The sequence below is a fragment of the Gossypium arboreum genome, chromosome 10, assembly GCF_025698485.1.
Source record: "Gossypium arboreum isolate Shixiya-1 chromosome 10, ASM2569848v2, whole genome shotgun sequence".
NCBI classification, from domain to species: Eukaryota; Viridiplantae; Streptophyta; class Magnoliopsida; order Malvales; family Malvaceae; genus Gossypium; species Gossypium arboreum.
Genome location: NC_069079.1, coordinates 28,298,128 through 28,311,172, shown reverse-complemented (window position 1 = coordinate 28,311,172; position 13,045 = coordinate 28,298,128). Strand labels below are relative to the sequence as shown.

At 35.8% G+C, this 13,045-nt stretch overlaps 1 non-coding gene across 1 annotated transcript; it reads left to right on the top strand.

Moving 5' to 3' along the window:
* The first annotated feature begins 779 nt into the window (after nucleotides 1-779).
* LOC128283117 (small nucleolar RNA R71) lies at nucleotides 780-886 on the top strand. Its single transcript, XR_008273458.1, has one exon. It is a non-coding gene; the product is annotated as a small nucleolar RNA R71 (small nucleolar RNA).
* Nucleotides 887-13,045: the final 12,159 nt, after the last annotated feature.

The following is a 13,045-nucleotide window of genomic DNA, read 5'->3' as shown; positions in this document are numbered from 1 at the left end:
CTGCCTTAATATATTCTTTACCCAAATTATTTGGAATCTCAGTATCGCTCGGCAAGGTTCCTTGCGGTATATTACAAAGCTCCGTAGCTAAATGACCCATTTGGTTTTCCAAATTTTTCCATGTTGCTGCTTGGCTTTGGATCAAAGCGTCATTCTTTACCATGTAAGCTTTAAACAAGTTCTCCAAACTGTTTGATGTCTCAGCTTGAGGTGGTTTTGGAGCTTGCTGATTAAACCCTTGAGATTGATTGGGTCTATACTACAAGAAGTTGTTGTTCGGTCCATTTCCTTGGTTGCTCCAAGAAAAATTAGGATCATTACCCCATGAAGAATTGTAGAAGTTGGACTGGGATCCTTGGCCACTTCTATTTTAATGTTGGTTCCCCACATAGTATACTGACTTAGGATTTAATGCACAATTTTCAAAAGAATGACCTTCCCTACAGTACACACAGGAAACTACTTCAATCGGACTTGGTGGCTGAGCTGCAAAATGATTAGCACTATTAGTGGTAAACTATTTTAACATAGAGAAAATAGACGATACCTGAGCCGATAAAGAAGTAAGGGCATCAACTTTATGAACTCTGACTATACGTCATCCTAAAGTTGTTTGATTTGTTGGCCATCGATAGTTATTACTCGTAATCCTCTTGATGATCTCATAGGCCTCATTATAAGACTTAGACAAAATTGCACCATTCGCAGAAATATCTACCATTAATCTTGTATTTTCATTGAAACCATTATAGAATGTCTCCAACTGGATACAATGAGGAATCCCATGATGAGGACACTTACGAGGTAACTCCTTGAATCACTCTCAAGCCTCATACAAAGACTTGCCACCCAATTGTTGGAAAGTTGTGATCTCGTTCCTCAAATTAGCATTTTTGCTAGCTGGGAAATATTTAACCAAAAATATCTCTGCTAATTGTTGCCATGTAGATATGGATCTTGATGGCAATGAATTGAGCCATGCTCGTGCTCGATCTCGCAACAAGTATGGAAACAACTTCAACCTCAGTGCGTCTTCAGTCATACCGGCTATCTTGAATGAATCACTCACCTCTATAAACAATCGAAAGTGGAGATGTGGATCTTCTATGGGTATACCACTGAATTGACCCACCGTTTGAAGCATTTGAAACATAACTGGTTTCAATTCAAATTGGGTTGCCTCAAAATCTGGCCTTCTAATTCCTGGATTTAACTCATTGTGTAACGCGTCAAAATTTTATTTTTGTTTCTATTAAAATGTGACACAATTTTGTATCTGCTTCAGTGGTTAAATGTTCTGGGAGAGAGGTCCCAAGTTCAAGCCTTACATTTGGCAAATTTTTTGTTTTTTTCTAATATAAGCCCTATCTCTCTTCAGTGGGCTTATATTGAATTATTTGTAAAATCATATCAGAATAGGCCTACTGGTCTGGTGGTTAAGATGTGTGTTGGTGTGTTGGAGGTCCTAAGTTCGAATCCCTGCGCAAGCGTGGGAGTTTATTTTTGCTCAGTTGACCAAAAGAATTTTGGGCAAACAGAAAGTCTGAGGATGTAGCTTGTTAGTGGGATAATGGGGAGAGATTTGAGGGATTGGGATAGTTAATTCTAATTTTCTTTTTAATTTTCTTTTTTTCAAAATTTCCTCTCTTTTCTAGAAAAGAAATCGACGTTAGATTCATCTTTCTTCCCTTTTTGTTTTTCGATTTCGATTGTTGTGTCCTACAATTTGGCTTCGTTCAGTTGTTACCTATTGGAATTCCTTCATTGCTCCACTGTTTGCAGGTAAGTGACTTAAGTGAACTATGGTTTGATTTCTGAATTAGCGATTGGAAGTTTATGTCTTCTGTTCTAGCAACATAGAATCGTGTAAAAAGGGGTTTCCCTCTTACTGTTTCATAATTGTAATTGTTCAGGAATGTTGAGGTAAGTGTTGGCTATTTGATAGAATTGTGTTGATTTTGTAGTTGTGGTTAAACTATGAATTAAGTATGATTCTGAGCTTTGGGTTTTTGAATATAGGTTCAGGAAGGTTTGGGAGTGGTTTCGCAGCGAATTGATACCAGATGTGTACTCGAAAACTCAAAAAATGAGGTTTCAGCAAAACTCAAAAACCCCGTTGTCGACACTACACGGGCGTGTGGTCGCTCGTGTGGTAGGCCATGTGACAGGACACGGGCATGTGATCGACAGGGCAGGCCGTGCACGCAAGACACGACTGTGTGGTGGCTATTACCAATAGGCGACATAGAGGAAGAAGCACTACGCCTAGGAATCAACAACATGAAAACTTAGGTCGTGTGCGACACACGAGTAGTCACACGAGTGTGTGGAAATTTGGGCCAGGCCGTGTGATCCACACGGGCCAAGCGTGTGGGCCATACAGGAGTGTGGGCCCACACGGGCAGACCACATGGGCGTGTGAGCCTATTTTTATAGAAATATCATTAAGGTTTCACAGGTTACCCAAGTCGACTGTAAACCTTCTATAGGGTCAGTAAGCATACTTAGACCCTTATCTGTATGAAATTGATTAAGTGAATTATGTACTGAGCATGTTACATATATAAGCATGTATACTGAACTGTATGTGTATCTGATAGATCTGTGATAGCATGACATTCCATTATATGTTACATTACATTGGGGTGGGTTGATATTATTTGGAGGAAGTGTACTGAAAGGCTTTAAGCCTAATATCTGGCAGCTCAGCTACAAATTATTTTTTATGTGCCGTATTCGGTACTACTTGGAGTGTAGGGATGGGTGGGTTGATTTACTCCCCATATGGAGTGTAGGGTTGGACGAGATGGTGTGTAAAGGCTGGTTGGGTAAAACTTTGTTATTGATTATTGTATGTATGACTGTTACTGTGATAGGCTAGGGCCCTAGTTCATAACTGATACTGAATACTGAAACTAATTTGGGCTATGGCCCAAACTGCTACTGGAATTGTAATGGGCTTAGGCCCAAATTGCATTTGACTGTTTACTGCTAATTGACTGCATGCATGTTTTCTGTGGGGATTACACACTGAGTTTACATAACCTCACCCTTTTGTTTAATGTGCATTGGTAATCCCCAGACTTGACAGATCAGTGCAGCAGAGGACTTGACAGTGGCCACACGTATTTTAAATCATTTTAATTTCAGTTATGGTATTTATTTCTTAATTATTTTCTGGGATATTTTTATGTAAATTGGACTTTTGGACTGTTTGTTTTTATTTCGAATTTTTAAACTACAAACGCAACATAAACTTGGCTTTATTAAAAATGATGATTTTACTAAACGCGATTAGTTTTCCTCAAATGTCACAGTTTTAAAAGCTTCAGCTACAAAAATCAGTTTTGAACGAATTAAGTTAATGAGAAAATGATTTTTAATTCGTTCAAAATCGATTTTGAATTTGACGTGAGGTAACACAGAAGATATTCAGCAAAAACGGTTTTGACTTGGTAATTCGACTTCAAAATTCCATTCCATGTGACATCGCCAGATTCGGTAATAACGTCTAGGCTGGGTTTGGGGTGTTACACACTAAAAAGTGGCAAAACATATTGTCTGATGCATCGATTCCTATCATCGGCAATAAGGATCGGATTTCATACATGATCAGTTTCATTACCTTGGCCTTGATTCTGATTTCCAATGTCCATCTCGACTTATCTTTGAGTTGTTCGTTCACGTCTTCTTTGTCTGAAAGTTCACTCAATTTCAAGGTCTACAGGGGTTAAATCGATAATTCAATCTATGCTCATAAATACCTGAGAAGAAAATCACAAAATTAAAAAGAATAAGTTAGTAATGCTAGAAATAAACCAAATTGGAAGTGAAAAATTTCACAAAAAAAAAGACTATGGCAATGTTAACAATCTAGGGCAAAGACTCGAAAAACATGTAACGCATAGGTTTGTGCAAGTGTACACAGTCGTTATCAAGTAATAAGTAAGTAACGAGTTATCATCTCCACAGGGATTGTATTTGTGCTAAGTCACCTGATTTGTAAAATTATATTAACAATTTGGTAAATAAAAACACAATATAGTTGAGAAGTGATGATTAAAATATATTAAACTAAATACAATGATCCCTATGCAAATTATCCTAAGTATGCAAACTATATGAATGAAATAGATTTTAGCAAAATTAAACACAATTTGCAACAATTATAACATAAATAAACTAGGAAAATTACTTTAATTAAACTCAACTTCTTCATAACATTCAGAAAAACATTCCATGGCTACTCGATCCTTCATGAGTTTGGAAACCACATTAGGTCCTTTCGGAATCCTTTACTTAGTAAATATGCATTTTACTGATCTTTAGTTTCTTAGTATTCATGTAAGGTAACAGGGACGCTTTACGTTTGAAACAGTTTAATCACACAAATCTAAAAACTATACAGATAACAGAGCTTGGTTAGAGTTGTTATGCAACCTGTAATTTAATCGGGTTAGGATCTAAATTGAGCATGCACATTTCAATTATGCGTCCATTAGCCGTTGTCTGGTTAGGACCGCTCAGCTAATTCAGGTGCATTTCAATCACGTATGAACGAAATAAAGACTTGACTTTAATTGGGAACATGATCGATTGAGGCACAAACATTATAAGCATGGATCGAATAAATATTATTTAATCAAAGAAATCATCCTAGCTTAAATAAAATTAAGCTAACATTGTTGTAAACAAGAAAAAAGAACACATAGCAAACATTTTTAGATTAAATTAAAGAAAGGAAAGATTAAACCCAAATCAAAGTGGTTGTCACCCAAGACTCTGACTGACTAGGCTCCTTTGCTTCTTTGCTTTGCTCCTTTGTTGATAGCTTTCTAGGGTGGCCGACCAAGGGCTTTTTAAGAGGCTTAATTGCTAAAATCTCTATAAAGAAATGATGTTAGGTGTGGGGAATGGAAAAGGCTAAGAGAATTTGGAGAGAAGAGAGAATGATGAATGATGAGGGATGAGGGATGAGGGATGAGAGAATGAATGAGTCATATTTATAAGTGAAGAGAGGTGGATAGTTTTCTAAAAATAGCTAGGTTTAGTCTCTTCAAATCTGTTCCTTGGATGGCCAGCCACAATTAGTGGAATTTGAGCTGATTTTTGCTTGATTTTTAAGCAAATTAAATGCCATAATAACTTAGGACTGAGACTCGGTCAATCGTAAATCTTAGGGCAATCTCTAATTTCTTCAACAATGCAAGGACCTTGGTAATTAAACCAAAAAGTGGCTTAAAAGAACAGCCATGTGTAGCTGAATTTGTACTGACTTGGTCTTCAATTTGGATAGTTTTATAATCTAAAAAAGCTATTAGACCTGTCCAAAATAAATTAATAAGTTAAAAGACCAAAGAATAAAATTTAACCAATTTAAATAATTAATTAAAACCCAAATTATTAATGAAATATTTTAAAATGAATTATTAAATATGATTTTATATTTTATTATTTAATTTAATCATGCATGGCCCATTTTATGTCTTAAAAATATAATATACTCAAATCAATATAAAATAAGTCATTTTATGCATGAAAACTATATAATAAAGCATAAAATCACATTTTAATAATTTCTATGTCCTAATTTCATATTTTCACATATTTCATTAATTTATTAAATAATTACTTAGTTTTAACAACGAATTTAAGTAAAAGGTGATAAATTATATAGGAAAAATCCTATATATTTTTCAGTTTACATATACCAATATCCACACCTCAACCATTTGATACTCATAATACCTATTACCATCAAGTATCACACAATCATCATCCAACACATTACACAAGACATAAACATATATATACATGATTCCAACATACCAAAATAAATAAACTTTCATGGCTATATACAAACCAAACTTTAAACATTTACAAGCCAATTCAAATGGCTAAAATCATTATCAACTCATAACCAAAATGACCAATGTCCCTATACATGCCATATACTCAAAACATAAGCTCAATAGTACCAAAGTGATAGTAGGATAGTGTGACGTATCCGGCAATCCCCGAATCCGAACTAGCTTTGAAGTCACTATAAAACATAGAAAAATAAACAAAGTAAGCTTTATAGCTTAGTAAGCTCGTGTGCAATAAACTCAATATAATCATAAATACATAATTCAACAAATTGAATATATCATCATGTAACTCATATTAACTAACAAATCTTTCACTTATTCAATCATAAGATTACATGTGATCTTCACAAATCACTTCAATTTAAAGCTTATACGGTTAATGTACATACCTGCACCATCTCGTATCAATCTCATACTCAACCACGTCTTTCATTTACCTGTTGAACCATTCAGAATACTATCAGATACTCGGGAAACTTGCACCCTAAGTGCCACATATATAGCCGAAGCTATCTCAATCTCGTATCACATAAACTGCTCACACTAGAGCTATTAAGGGCCTGCTCACACAAGTTTTTAGTCAAGACGTAGCTACACGTTGCTGCTCACACAAACTATCAAGTAACCGCAACACATGCTAGTATACTCAACCACCGGTAGGGCGTACAGGACTAGCACCCGAATCACATAATCACAATAACCCCTAATGACATATCAATCATATTCTAATCTATTCCTAAGGTTCAGTTGGGATTTCACACTTGCCAAATCATTATCGAACGTGCCCGTAGAGTCGTATTCACAATTCATACAATATCAAAGCATTAAAAACATAATTACAACAATGCTTAATACAAATGAACTTATCTTAGATGCTAAAACTGCAAAACGAGTCAACTATTTTGAGACCTTGTTCTTTCCCTAATCTAAATTTGTATTTCACCTTTCTTAATCTAAATATAATCAAAATTAACTTATTTAATTATCACTCTATTCAATTTAGTCCAAAATTCACATTAAGGCACTTTTACACATTTGCCCCTAATATTTCATAAAAACACAAATTCATGCAATTCAACTGAAACCCATGCTAACTGAATTTCAATTAGGTCCCTAGCAACCCATATTTTTCATTTACTTCACATTTTAATCACAAAGTTTCAACATTTCACAAATTAATCCCTAATTGGACATTTTACTCAAAATCACTTAACAAATATTGTTTATCTAACAATAACCATGCATTTTCTACCATTAAACATCAAAACACACCAAAATTCATCAGTGACAAAACCCTAAACCTTTAAAAATTTTGCAAAATAGTCCCTGGGCTAGCTAGACCTAGTTGCATCGATCACAAAAACATAGAAATCATTAAAAATGGATAAAAACACATACCTAATTGATGAAAATAAGAGTGCCAAACCCTAGCCCTATTTTTCTCAAGAAAATCGGCTGCTTTTTGTCTTTTGAAGAAGATGAACACAATTAAAACATTTTGTTTTATTTAACTTTCATTTATTTACTAATTTACTTAATTAACCTTATTATTAATTCAAAATTTCAATAAAACCAAGCCATTATCATCCATTATCTACTTCATGGCCTAATTACCATTTAAGAACCTTTACTTTAATATTTCATAGCTATTAGACACCTTTAACTATTACAACATAACTTTTACATGTTATGCGATTTAGTCCTTTTTTATCAAATTAAGCATTCAAACTATAAAATTTATTGACAAAAAATTCACACAAACATACTATCATGTTGTAGACCTTAAAATAATAGTAAAATAATTATTTCAACTTTAGATTTTTGGTCTTGAAACTATTATCTTGATTTGACCGAAAACGGGTTGTTACAAACCCAAAATCCGAAGTCTTACCCTCATCGATTTGCTGAACCTAAAGAACAAAAGACTCATCCAGAAGCTACCCATCTTGGATCTCATCAATCCAAATCAGCTTAACTTGTAACTCAGCCAACAACCCACCATCCTTAAACAGACTTAATTGAGCAAACATCTCTCTTAACTTGATCATCGACCTCCTACTAAGAGCATTGACCACCACATTGGCCTTACCAAGATGACACTCTATACTGCAGTTCTAATCCTTAAGCAACTCAATCCATCTACATTTCCTAAAATCCAACTCTTTCTAGGTGAGAAGATACTTGAGGCTCTTGTGACCCATGTAAATTATACACTTCTCATCATATAGATAATGCCTCGATATTTTCAAAGAAAAGACAACTATTGCTAACTCGAGATCATGCATCAGATACTTTCCCTTATGTAGCTTGAGTTGTTTAGAAGCGAAAGCCAATACTTTTCCTTCTTGCATCAAAACATAACCGTGACCAGTGTGCAATGTGTCGATGTGTCAATGTGTCAAAACTAACTTAAGCTTTTCAAAACTTACTCGCTGCTCATTAGTCCACTTGAAAAGAAAATTCTTATGTAACAAATTAGTCAAAGGTGCAACAATTAAAGAAAACCCTTCCACAAACCTCTGATAATAACTTTTAGACTGAGAAAACTCTGAATCTCATAAACATTCCTAGATTGTTTCCACTCCAAAATAGCCTCTATCTTTTTTGGGTCCACACAGATACCCTCGATAGAAACCATATGTCCTAAAAACATGACTTCCTTAAACCAGAATCACACTTGCTCAACTTAGCATAGAGCTTCTTCCCTTTGAGAATCTGTAAAACCACTTTAAGATGTTTATCATGTTCAGCCTCAGTATTAGAGTATACCAGAATATCGTTAATGAACACTACACAAATTGATTTAGAATTGGCTAAAATACCCTATTCATGAAATCTATGAACACGTTCGAAGTATTAATTAGACCGAAAAGCGTAACTAGGAACTTGTAATGTTTGTAACAAGTCCTAAATGCAGTCTTATGCACATTAGATTTTTTCACCTTTAAGTGATGGTACCTAGAACTTAAATCAATCGTAGAAAACAAAAATGCCCTTCAAAATTGATCGAACAAATCATCAGTCCTCGACAATGGATACTTATTCTTAATCGTTAACTTATTCAATTATCGGTAATTTGCACACATTCTCACAGTACCATCCTTCTTCTTGACAAAAATTATCGATGCTCCCAAGAGAGAAACATTGGGTCTAATGAACCCTCTATCAAGAATTTCTTGAAGTTGGACTTTTAGTTCCTTCGGTGCCATATGATAGGGAGCAATAGATAGGAGCTATCCCAAGTAGAACTTCAATCCCAAATTCAACCTCTCGGTTCAATGGTAACTTTAGGAGATTCTCAAGAAAGACATCCGAAAAGTTTTTAATCATTCGAACACCATCTACAGCAGAATCCACAATGCTTGTGTCATGAACATAAGCCAAATACACCTCACACCCCTTTCAGACCATTTTTCCAGCTGTCAGAGTGGAGATCACAATAGAGAGGTAGTCTCAGTGCCCACCAACCATAAAACCCTCCCTACTGTCAGTCATTTTCAGAGTTACCCTCTCAGAAGCACAATCCAGACTAACTTGGTGTTCCACCAACCAGTCCATGCTCAGAATCATGTCAAAGTCCCTAAATGGTAACTCCATCAAATTAGTCAAAAAAAACCCATGAATCTCCAATGAACACCTCCTATAAACCTTACTAACTGGCATAGACTACCCCAATGGACTAACTATAAAGACCTCACTCACAGCATCCTCAACAAAAATTCTCAAATTTCCAAAAACACAACTAGCAATATATGAATATGTGGAACTAATATTAATTAGAACAAAATACTGTCGAGAATAAATAGTGAAAACACCTGATATAACCTCAACAACACCTCTGTCTATGACCACCACCAATACCACCCCTAATTTGACAACAATGTCTTAGAGGCTGCTAAACTACACTTTGAGGCCAAACTCGATCATGAGCCTGAGCTTGCATCTGCTAAGCCTAGTGTAGATAATCCTTAATCGGATGCTCCATAGACCACATCACAAACATGCCCCCATATTCTTCCAACACTAGCCCAGATAGCGCTTACCACAACCAGAAAAAATTTGAGTCCTACCAATATCCACTATTGCCTCAACCTGTTGAGGCCTGCTTACTTTGGCTCGTTTCTTAGGCCACAAAGTTGAACCTAAAGGATATGTAACACCCCAAACCCGTGACCGTCACCGGATTTGACCACGAGGTGTTACCGGGCTTACTTTACTTATTCCTCTCTTGGAAAGTTTTGTGTTTTTTTTTTTTTGTTTTCCTTTTTCTGTTCCAGGCAGGCTAGTTAACTGCGTCACTGCCACCTTAAAAATCATATCTCGAGTTCCAGAACTCGAAAACCAAATCCGTAAATTTTCCCTGAATTTAAACTCATATGTTCATCCATGGATTTATTTCTAGAATTTTTGGTCAGGCCAATTGGTATAGTTTATTACTTAAAGTCTCCCCTGTTTCAGGGTTCGACTACACTGACCTTTGTGCACTACGACTTGGATATCTTCCTGTACAGGGCTTCAACACTTATGTCATTTATTTCTAGAAAAACTAGACTCACAAGGGAATCTGTACATATAGAGCATGACTTCTAATTCTCTCTGGTTAATTTATAGTGAATTTTCAAAGTTGGAGCAGGGGATCCAGAAACTGTTCTGGCCCTGTCTCACGAAATCTTGAATATCTCTCAAAATACAGCTCATATGGTTGTTTCATTTCGTCCATATGAAAATAGACCCATCAAGTTCGAGTACATAATTTTCTTAGCAATTAATTCCACTTCTACTATTTTTGGTGATTTTTCGATCTCTTATCACTGCTGCTGTCCGCAACAGATTCTGCGATGAACTATGCCAATTTCATGAATCTTTCCTTGGCCTTACTAATCATTCATCATGCATGGCACAACTATGGCCACCTTATCAAAATTAAGGTTTCTAAGACCCGTGGCTATAGGTTCTAGCATCCCACTCAAACGACCACATAGGCCATTTTCACATGGCTTAAAGTTTACAACCCAAAATTCAACAAAACAAAATAGCCCATACATGCCAAATGTTCTCCTAGGTTGACTAAGAAGACAATACCAAAATTGCTCGCGGTGTGATGACTTCGTTGACAGCTCGAGCACACAAAATAGACGAGTCCAAGAGACCTAAAATGGGTGACAAGAAAACACAGAGTGAGTTTATAACTCGATGAAGTCATAAGCATTCGACAACCATCCATTAATAAAATTATCACAACATGAAACGAGAAGCGAGGTTAGGTACTCCATCCATGTCGAAACTATACCATAATTCCTCGGACCTTTCGGTTCAATCTCATACCAATTCATACATCCACATTTCATATTCTATTCAATAAGATATTTGAGGCATTTTTACACACCAACTCATTTTCACCACGATCATACAATTGCAATCATCACATAGATTTAAAACTTACCAAGCTCATCCCCGAACATGAACATAGTGCCTATTCGCCATGAGCTCAAGGTACTTACCCAATCCGCTGTCTGTGATCAACTCGATAATATCGCACACTCAGTGCCAATAGTGATGCAAAAGCATATAGTGAGTCCGCACACTTAGTGCTATATAATCAGCTCGCACACATAGTGCTATATAATCAAATTCGCACACTTAGTCTTTGTACAAATTTTAAACCCGCACTTAGTGCCAATCTTGTCACCATGTCCATTTATACCCGCACACTTAGTGCCGAGACCAATACTTTATGCAATTTACTACCTTTATACATTCAATGATGGCATCATTCCATACACATACATTTCCATTTACACATCAATTCATTAAACACAATTGCATATATATTATGATCATTTAAATCAATACCAAATATATGCTTAATGACTTACCTTATGTTGGGTAAAATAGTTCCAAATCGGCTACTCGATGACCTTCGCATTTCCCTTGCTTGATTCTCCTCCTTTAACTCCTCGAGCTTGATTAATAAATCAACTAGTTTAATCATCTTGCTAAACATTTACAATTCAATTACACATGCATATGTAAGTTTGTATATTCGCAACCATTCTTACTAATCACCCATTTGGTCGATTATACACATAACCGAATATGCACCAAAACTTGATTCAACATCACCTACATACTCACTTTAATGGCGAATATATACAACATCTTAGGTACTCATTCATGGGCCGATTATGCATGTTGATGTTGAGGCCAACTACATAGTTAATACCACTCATGAATGGCACACATTTTACTAGCTAATGCTTTACATATTGTAGCTCAATACACATCTATCATTTACTTCATAACCGAAACAACATCACAAGAAAATACATACTTTGAGATAGCATATATGTCATACCAATACATCATGTGCAAACATATCTATACATATAGGTGCAAGGCGAATCTCAAGGTGCTCATAACCATCCAAAACACAAATTTTTACCAATCATATAACAAGCATAAATCATGCTCATGAATGCACCATGGCCGAATACATCACAACCATACCCTTTCAACTTCGGTCATGGTTAAACAAAGAATTCAATGTCTTACTCAAGAATGCTAAAAGAAATTTCAAGAGTAGTCAATCCATCATTGCATGCATCATCAACAAGCTTCACATTTAGCATGCAATGGCTTTAACACAATATCAACCTTGGCCAAATACCATTTCCATGGCACAACAAGGATTTGAACCATGGGCTAACATGAATATCAAGTTAGCAACTAAAACATGCATGAATCCCATGACACAACCTCATACATACCTTAATCTTGGTACAAGTATGGCCAAATCTCCTTCTAGTTCCCTTCTAAACCAAAAATGGAGCAAAAATCCCTTTCTTCCTCCTTATGATTTTCGGCCAAAAAGATGAGAAAGGATGAACATAACAATTTTTTTCTTCCTTCTTTCTCAACTCACGGCAAGGGGGGGATTACCACACTCACACACATTTTTTTTCTCATTCTTTTATCACCCATACACCTTTGTTTATTATTTCACCCTAATGCACCAACAAAACATGTTTCATGACATGTTTAGCCCATACTCCTTGTCATGGCGGCCACTTCATGTTAGGGGATTTGACATGCAAATCCTTATTTTTGCATGCATTATCAACTAGTCATCATACATTTCCCATCATACTTTCAAAGTTTACTACTAGGTCCTTTCT